The sequence below is a fragment of the Cebus imitator genome, unplaced genomic scaffold (genome assembly GCF_001604975.1).
Source record: "Cebus imitator isolate Cc_AM_T3 unplaced genomic scaffold, Cebus_imitator-1.0 Scaffold689, whole genome shotgun sequence".
NCBI lineage: Eukaryota > Metazoa > Chordata > Mammalia > Primates > Cebidae > Cebus > Cebus imitator.
In genome coordinates, this window is record NW_016108004.1 from 328,987 (window position 1) to 338,609 (window position 9,623).

Genomic DNA, 9,623 nt, shown 5'->3' on the forward strand with positions numbered 1-9,623 from the left:
TCTGTCCCCTGCCTCCTGAAAGCTTCGCTTATATGTCTTCAGCTCCAGTACCCCTCAATACCCTCAGCAAGGTCGCCAAGGATCCCATCTGCACCCCTAACCCTCCCGCCTCAGCCTGTGGTCTCCAGCAGCTGACCCCCTTTGGAAACACTCTCTCTCCGTGACCCCCCGATCCACCCTTCCTCTCTTCACTGCACCCCATCACGCATCCTAGACATGGCCGCAGGTGGTTTCCCTCCCTCCCTCCTCCCTTCTCCCAGACCATCCTGTCCACACCTGTGCTTCAATCACCCTCTGTCTACGCCCCCAGTGGCACCCACTCTGCCTAGAGAAGAGTGAAGCCCCTTAACCTGGCCCACAGGGCACTGTCCAACCCAGTCCTGACCTATGGGCCACCCTCCCCTCCTTTCCCGGCCACACAGCCACCTGCCACCTCCTCAGAAATCCCTCCGTGACCGCCTCCTTCTCAGTGTCTCCAATGTCCTCCATAGGTCAGCCTGGAGGAAGCCGTCCTCACCGTGTCTCACTGCCCTGACTGACTGACTTGTCATTTGGTTTTCCTTGTTTCAACAGTCCTACCGCAAACTTTTTCCATCAGGATTACTGAGGTATAATCACCCCACAGTAAACTGACCCTCTCTAGTGCACAGTCTGAGTTTTGACAACAGCGTGTGGCTGTGGAACCACTATGGCCACCAAGGTAAGAACAATCCTGTCACCCCCAAATCCTTGCCTTCTGTCTCTTTGCAGTCAACTCCCTCCAGCCCCCACTCCTGGCAACCACCAATCAGTTTTCTGTCCCTGTCATTTTGCGTTTTCCAGAGTGCCATTCAAATGGTGTCATCTCAGCGAAGCCCTCTGAGTCTGGTTTTGTTCACCTAGCATAATGCATTTCTGATTTATTAATATCTGTGTTGCCTCTTGAATCAGAATATCTTTTTTGTTGCTGTGTAATACTCCATTCTTTATCCATTCAGCAGCTGAAGGGCATTTGTGTTATTTCCAGTTTTTGGAGATTATGAATAAAGCCACTATAAATACTCACATATAAGTTTTTGTATGAATGTAAGTTTTTTTTTTCTCTTGGGTAAGAACCTAACAGTAGAATTGCTGAGTTGTGTGGTAAGCATATTTTTAACTTTATAAGAAACTGCCAAACCGTTTTCCAAGTTGGCTATACCATTCTGCATTCCCACTAGTAACCTAGGAGAGTTCCAGTGGCTCTGTACCCTTGCCAACACTTGGTATTATCCATTTTCAAAGTCAGTGTAACGATGTGTAGTGGTATTGCATTGTGGTTTGTGTGTGCCTGTGTGTGTGTGTGTGTGTGTGTTGTTGTTGTTGTCGTTGTTGGCGTTGTTTTTGAGACAGAGGAGTCTCAATCTGTCGCCCAGGCTGGAGGACAATGGCATGATGATGACTCATTGCAACTTCCACCTCCTGGGTTTAAGTGATTCTTCTGCCTCGGCTTCCGGAGCAACTGAAATTACAGGCACCCGCCACCACACCCGGCTACTTTTTGTATTTTTAGTAGAAACAGGGTTTCACCATGTTGGCCAGGCTGGTCTTGAACTCCTGACTCAGGTGATCCACCGCCACGGCCTCCCAAAGTGCTAGGATTACAGGTGTGAGCCACCACGCGCAGCCGGCATTGTGGTTTTAATTTGCATTTCCTTAATGACTAATAATGATGAGCATCTATCTTCCCATGCGCCTGATTTATTTTTTTAGTGCCGTTGCTACTGGAGATTAGCATCTTACTTTAATTATTTACCTATTTATTTTCCATCTCTCCCATCACATGTGAAAGCAGAGAACTTGGTATTCATTCCCCAATACCTAGAATAGCATCTGGTAGTGGATAATGACGATGACAATGATGTGGTGACGACGGCTGTGGAGGTGGTGACAGCTAACATTTATAGAGCCCTTAGCGTTTGCCTGGCACCATTCTGAGCACTTTACTCATAACTCACTTAGTCCTCACAATTCCTCCAAGAGACAGAGATGCTACCATCACCCCCATTTTACAGAAGGGAACACCAAGGCAGAGAGAGGCAACTAGCCCAAGGTCACACAGTTAATAAGGGGCTGAGCCAATCCTTGATCCCAGGTGTTTTGGAGTCAGAACCCCCGACTAGGTCCTTGGCCGAGCCATAAACGCAGCACCCACGGAGGGATCCATGGTTCTGTAAACTCTGGATCTGGAAGCTCCCTGCTTAGCTTCCCACTAGAATCCATCCCCTTCCTCACTTTCCGGAGAGCGTAGATGTGATCAGGACATTATAATTACACAGCCATAGCAACCACTCGATATGCCCCAGGTGGAGAGAATAAACAGGAGTCACGGCCTTGGCTCCTCTGAAACCTGGCTCTGAGAATGGTCCCATAACAGCCTTTGTACCGGAGAATTTTATTGCTCACTGAATGTCAGCACATCTTCTTGGCATTTCCTCAGCCCCTTTAGAGTCAGTTGGGCCATATGAGAAGTTCTGCCCGACGGGCTGTGAACAAAAGTGATGTCTGTCATTGCTGAGCCAAAGCATTTCAGAGCCCGTGTGTGACCTCATCAGTATCTCTTCTCTGCTGCGGTGACTGGAGGCCACATGTTCTGGAAGGGCCTACAAGACGATGGAGCTCCTGGCAGCTCAGGTCCCTGAGCAGTTGTGTGGCCAGAGCTCCATCTCCCTGTCTACTTCCCACACCGGCATGGAATGTGAGTTCATGTGGTAAACGGAGGAAGGAAGAGAGCCTTTGACGCATTACATCCCTGAGACTTCAGAGGGTGCGGGTCACTGCAACACAAACTTGCCTATCCCACAACCCCACCTTGGGGACAGGTCACCTTGCTGCATTTGTTGTTAGAACATGTTTGGATGACTTTCCGGGTGAGAGAACTAAGCCCCATTTGGGAGCCTCTAAGAAACTACAATTTCAGTTTGGGTAGAATAATCTCAATTCTCAAAAGTTCAAGAGTTCCCTACCCACAAGGAAGAGGGGGGACTTCCAGGTCCTGCAAGGGGCTCTACCAGCAGGACCTTCCCCACCTGGAGAAGGGAGGCGTGAGCTGAGGCAGGTGGTGGCGTCTCCATGAGAGCTGGGGCCTATGCTTACATTCGAGGGTCTGAACTTGACTTTAGGGCAAAGGCTGGGGCATCTTCAGTGCTTTATTCTCAACTCTGCTCCAGACCAGCTCCCAGAAAGACGCTGGAGCCCCCACCTCATTCGTCCGCAACTCAGGGGTATAAAGAAAACTCCCACGGGGCCTTGGAGCTGCAAGCTAACTTGCAGGGTGATATTTTGAACTTACTGGTGTTTTACTTTGGCAATGATCACCTTAAACGTTGTGTGATCCTGTGGGACAGCATGAGGAACAGGAGAAGAGGCCATCCCCTAAGATAACAGGGGCACCAGCAGGCAGCCCAGGGGAAAGCCCTTCCTGCTGAAAAACGCCCCTGCGTCTTCTCACTTTCCCCAATAAGTAAGACTTGGCCGCAGTGGAATCCACCCACCAAGAATCAACGGGTGTGACGGATCCAGTGCAACTGAAAACAAAGTCATTCCAGGAAACCAGCAGCCTCTGCTCCATACTCCACCTCGAGCATCTGTCTACTTGGGAGTTTGTTTGATGATGAGAAATTCGTTTCTGTGGGTGTGTTGGGGGAGGGGGTAAAGGAGATGTGTTTAATTGGGTGCAGGCCTGAGGTTTTCACCCTGCTTGGACACCCTGCATCCACCATCATGGCCATAGCATTGGCTCAGGTACGCTTGAGATAAGGAACTGTCAGGGATCCAGGGATGGCTCATGGCTAGAGTGGAGTTAGCAGGGCTGGGGTCAGCTCAGACCCTCAGCTCCAAAGTCCACCAGAGCGTCTCACTCAGGGAGGAAGGGATTGTAGGTTTTGACTCATGGTGTGGTTCAGAGCCCAGGCAATGCTGGGGTGAATGCACAGGCGCTTGAAAAATGCCTGACTAGAATCGCTTTGAGGGAGAAGTCCCTGAATGCAACATGAATCGTTTTCCCCTGAATGATTTCTGCTGATTGATTGGGCTTTAGTTCATGGTCTGCCAAGGGTTTGGGGACTGAAAACAGAGGACAAAGGTTCAGACGCAAATGGTGAAGGCAGCGCCTACGGGAATGCAGGAAGAGCTGGCACAGGAATGGGGGGACAGGTGGAGGGCAGGTGGGGGGAGGGGAGGGAGAAGGGGAGGGAGAAGGGGAGGGGAGGGCGGGAGGTTAAAGTGGCTGACACCCAGGTGAGGGTGAGCACCATTGCCACTGCGGTTGTCATAATCATCACGGGCCCAAAAAATCGCACCCAGTGAGCCCCTGGGCTAAGCGCTTTCCTTCTACTAACTCATTTGCTTCGCACACGTGCGGTTGAGGCAGGCGCCCTGACCATCCTGGTTTCCAGGATGGGGAAGCTGAAGCATGGAAAGGTGAAACGTCTTGTGAGGAATGGGGTCATTTCAAATGGCAGTCTGGCTCCAGCGCCCATCCCTATGAGTCCTTGATAACACTGCGGTGGTCAGGCTGGAGATGGATGGCAGCTCCTCCTGGATGGCACTGGCAGAAATTCTGTCTGTGGGTGGTCAGATCTGAGATGGAGAAAACTTCCCCTTTCTGCCATTTACTAACTCTGTGACCTTCAGCAAGTTACTTACCCTTTCTGGGACTGGTTCCTTATCTCTAATGCCATACTCATATGGCAGTAGAGATTAAAGGGTGTGTGTGTGTGTGTGTGTGTGTGTGTGTGTGTATGTGTGTGTGTGTGTATGCAGTGTCTCGTACAGTGTTTCATAGAGAATAGGTACTCCACAAAAATCAGACACCCTGTCACGGGGCCATGGTACGGGGGCACCAATCTCCAGAATTTCCAAGCACGTACGTATGTGCACATGTATGTGCTCCTATGTACATGTGTCTCTGACAAGGTGACCTGACCACTCGTGCACCAGCATGCATGTCCCTCCCTAGTCCTGCCCCCAACTCAGGGTGGTGGTGGCGTCAGCCATGGAGCCCCCCAAGACAAACACCCAGGCATCACTCCAGAGTCCTCTCTTTCCTCTCTCACGTCGCATCCCATCACCACAGCCAGCCAATTCCTGAATGTTCCTCAAACTCATCTTCTCCCCAGTCCTCCCCACCCCCTTTGGGGCACAAAGGTCTCAGCTGCTTCCTATCCTCCTGCCTGCAGCCCCCCAGCCACCCCCAGCCACACAGTGGCAATCAGAATGGCCTTTCCCAGTCACAAGTATGAGCTCATCCCTGCTCCACTTAAAACCCACCCAGGAAGCCTTGCTAGGCCAGACACGAAACTCCGAAGCCCTGAGGAGCAGCCTGACAGATTTGACTAAATAAAGATCTAAAGCCTCTCTATGGCCAAAGATACCACAGACAAAGTTAAAAAAGACAAAGAGAACACTAGGGAAAATATTTCCAACACACAAAACAGACAAAAGTTTCTAAATTCCTAATGCACTAAAAGCTCTTTTATATCAATCAGAAAAAGGCAAAAAGAAAAGAAAAATGGGCAAAGGATGTGAGCAGTGCATTCACAGAGGAAGGAATGCCCACGGCGGCTGACTGCACGAAAAGACGGTCAGCCTCACCGCGGAGAAGAGAAGCAAGTGCTGAGACCACAGTGAGATATTTTTCTAGATTGGCAAATAACTGAAAGATTGAGGATGCTCAGTGCGGAGGACGGCGTGGGGAAATGGCCTTTCTCAGGTACCAAAGGGGCAGCATCAGCTGGCCCAACTCTGGGAGGAGTACAGTTGCCAGAAAAACTAAGCCAGCAGACCCTTCACCCCGGCCACTCCACATCTAGAAATCCATCCTGTGGAAAGGCTTTCGGGTGTCAGCAAGATATATACGAGATGTTCCCCGAAGCATTATTTGCAAGAGTGAAAAATGGAAGACAACCTAAATATCCATCAACCCGGGACCAGTTACATAAATTATGCTTTGTACAAACAATGGAATATTAGGCAACGATTAAAAAGAACACGGCAGATCTGGGTTCCGTGATGTTGACTGATGCCCACAATATACTGGGAAGTGAAAAATGGAACTGGTGGGGTAATGTGCATGATAGAATTCCATTTCCTTTTTAAATAATATACAATAAATATGTTTGTAACAGCCCAGAAAATGTTCTGACAGGAGACACACCAGGCCAAAGGGGGTTTTTCTTTAAGGGCAAAAGGGATTTTTCTACTTTACAGACATACTTCTATATTGTTTCTGTTTTTTAATTTTGCTTGAGCAAATGTTGCTTTTATGGTAAAAAAGAAAAAATTCCTCATCCTATAACCCCTCACAGGCTACAGGACAAAGTTCAAACTCCCTGGCGTGGCACCCTAGGACCATGGGGACACAGACTCTGGGCACCCTCAGCTCTGGTCTCCCCCTGTTCCAGTCTTTCTTTAAATCCAGATGCTCCCAACTTTCTTACATGTCCCCAAACTGCCTCCAGGCCTTTGTCCTGCATGGCCCCCTCTTCCTGGAAGGTCCTTTCCTGCCTCTGCGCCTCACCTTTTCAGTCACTGCTCAGTTGTCACCACCTTCTGGAAACTCTTCCAGAGCACTCCCCACACCCTGCCTTCGTGGGGCCCCTGATCCTGTAACATGTGACGGTGGTGACAGTCGAGACTTTGGAGGGGCACAGCATTCACTGGGGGCTGTGCATGTGCCTTGCATTGTATTGACTCACTGAATCCACCTAGCAACCCTCTGAGATAGGTTTACCATCACCTCATTTAACAGATGGGGAAACTGAGGTACACAGCGGTTACATGACTTGCTCAAGTTCACACAGCCAGTAATTAGAGGGAATAAGTCGACCTGGGCAGATGGTCCCATGCAGCCTTCTACTAGGGCTGAGCACACAGGACTGGAAACCACTGGTCCCTGTACCTGCCAGGCGCCAGGACTGGCCTATGAGCCCAAGGCTGGGATTTGCCTTGCCTCCCGCCCCCGCCCTCCCACCGATGCAGAACCTGGGCATGGTGGAGAATGCACCAAGGTCTGCTGGGGGCGAAAGCCAGCCCCCATCCCCCCTAAGCCAGGGCTAAATTAGGCCCTTTGGGGGCTGGCCTCCTGGGTGGCGGGCTGGGTTGGGGGTGGGGACCAGCCCCAAAACAGCCAGCTGACTTAGGACTGCCAAGGAAAGGGATGGGTTTGTAAAGGTGCAGTCACTCCCCAGGCAAGGGCCCCAGCGACCTCTCACGTACCATACCTACTGTGTGCCAGGCCTAGGGGGCAACTGGCCTGGGAAGCCAGGGCAAAGAGACTCTCCTGCCCATCATGCAGCTGCCAAGTCAGACGCAGGGAGGGCGGGAGCCTAAGAGGGGTGAGCAACAAGCTCAGGGCGGTGCCGGGGGAGGGCTCTGGGTTCTGACTGGGTGAGGGTACACAGGGGTCTCCTTGAAGGCAGTGGCACCTGGGGCCAGCCTAGAAGGAAGGGGGGGTGTGCGCAGATGGAGTGGAGGGAGGGGAGCTCCAGGGGCCAAGGGCAGCTTAAGCAAGGTCCTGAAGGGGGTGGTATGGGGGGGTGGGGGTAAGAGTCGTTGGCTGCGGCTGAAGCAAGGTGGGAAGCCTCAGGGGATGGGGTGGGTGGGTATGCTAGAGGCCTTTGGTGAAAGACGGAGGAGAAGTTGTGCCTCCAGCCCAGCAAGGAAGGGGTGATCTGTGGAGGAGGCAGCTTGACTGAGGATCTGAGGATCTGAGCTTGTCAGGCCAGCTCTGCCTCTGCAGTTAGCAGTGTGCCGTGACCTGGTTCCAGGATCTTGGCTCCCTCACCTGCGGATGAGGAACCCAACCTCACAGGCTGCTGAGGGAACTAACTGAGGAACCAGGGAAGCAGTGGATATGTCTAGGGCATGGTGCTCCCTGGGGGTGTCGGCCTGTGGACCAGTGAACCTGTGTGCAAGCACGCCCCGAAGGCCTCCCATCTTGGGGTAAGTATTCAAACACATACAACCCTTGTTTAAAGTGTAACTTTAGGCAGGGTGCAGTGGCCAACACCTGTAATCCTAACAGTTTGGGAGGCTGAGGCGGGAGAATCACTTGAGGTCAGGAGTTCGAGACCAGCCTGAGCAATATAATGAGACCCCATTAAAAAAAAAAAAAGCCAGGTATGGTGGTACACCTGTCATTCTAGTTACTCAGGAGGCTGAAGTGGGAGAATCACTTGAGCCCAGGAGATTGAGGCTTCCGTGAGCCGTGATCACAACACTGCACTCCACCCTGGGCCGCACAGTGAGACCCCATATCTAAAAAATAAATAAGTAAAAGTGTAAATTTAAGATAATGGGATTTCAGACTCTTTCCCTTGAAGCAATGAACTGCAGGAGGCAGAGCCCCATGATCCTGAGCAGGTCCCTGCCCGCCCGGGGCCTGGGCATCCCCAGGTGGGTGGTGGGCAGCCATCTAGCTATTGGGAAGCAGCTGGAGCATGGCGGGAGGGAAATGAGTGTGAGTGCCTGGAAATCCAGAGGGCTGGGACCCAGGGTGGGGAGGAGGAGGTGAAGGAGGCAGAAGACCCTCCTTCCTGGCTAGTCCTCAGCTCTGAGCCTGTGGTTGGAGGCCTCCGTCTGCTGTCTGTCCCCTGCCCAACCAAGGCCCTCCCCATTCCCCCTGCTCTGAGAACCCCAGCTGTGCTGGAAGCCCCGCCCCAGCCCTGGATGCCAGGCTGACTGGCCCAGGCTCCCCTGACTGGCTCCCCACTCCCGCCAATGCCCAGGTTATGTTCACCCAGGCGGGAGTGGAGGAGTCATAAAGAAGCCCCCAGCTCCTACAGGAAGATCTCTCCCAGCAATACCAGGGTGCAGGCCTGGGGGCAGGCAAGACCCAGGCACATGCACAGCCTGGCTACTTCAAGTTGAGGGGCATTGGGCAATGCCTGCTCTTCTGTTTCCTCTTCCACGAAATAGATACACGTGCCTCCCTTGCGAGGTGTCATCATCAGCCGGGCGCCCCCACACCATCGACCCTCTCACAGGTAAGTCCCTTGGTTCACCATGAGCTGAGGTGATCTAGGGGGTCACAGCCAATTATGCTGGGAGAATCACTTACCCTATACTCCCTAAACTCCCCATGGGCACCATTCTCGCCTCCTCAGGGACCCCACTGCAGCCTCCTCACTGGCGCCTGCCTCCAGCACCTCCATCTCCCACCTGCTGCCAGAGGGACACTCGGAATGCAGAGTCATGTCCCTGCCAGCCCCTGGACCTCCCCCGCCTCAGCTCTGATCACTTGGTGCTCTCATCGCCTGCTTGCTTGTCACCTCCCTACCAGCCCTGTGGGTGGGGATCCTGTCTTATTCACCTAGGCAATTCCAGAGCCCAGTGCAGGGCCTGGCACAGGAGTCCTGCCCAGAGACAGCAGCCTTGGTAGTGGGATGGACAAACAGGGCCATTTACCCCTTCTACCCTGGCAGGCACCTGCTTCTCAATTGGCATATCCATAACAAAGCTGAGCTCAGTGTGGGGCCAGGGTTGGGGTCTGTGCAGGACCAGGATCAAGGTTCAGTCTGTTCAGGATCAGGGCTAAGTGTGAGGCTGGGATCAAGGCTCAGCATGTGGCTGGGGTCAGAGCTTAATGCAGGACCAGAATCAAG

The 9,623-nt window shown here is 52.5% G+C and overlaps 1 protein-coding gene across 5 annotated transcripts in view; it reads right to left on the bottom strand.

The window, feature by feature from the left end:
- LINGO1 (leucine rich repeat and Ig domain containing 1) overlaps positions 1-9,623 on the bottom strand; it is a 161,217-nt gene that overhangs the window by 67,366 nt on the left and 84,228 nt on the right. The window lies entirely within an intron of this gene.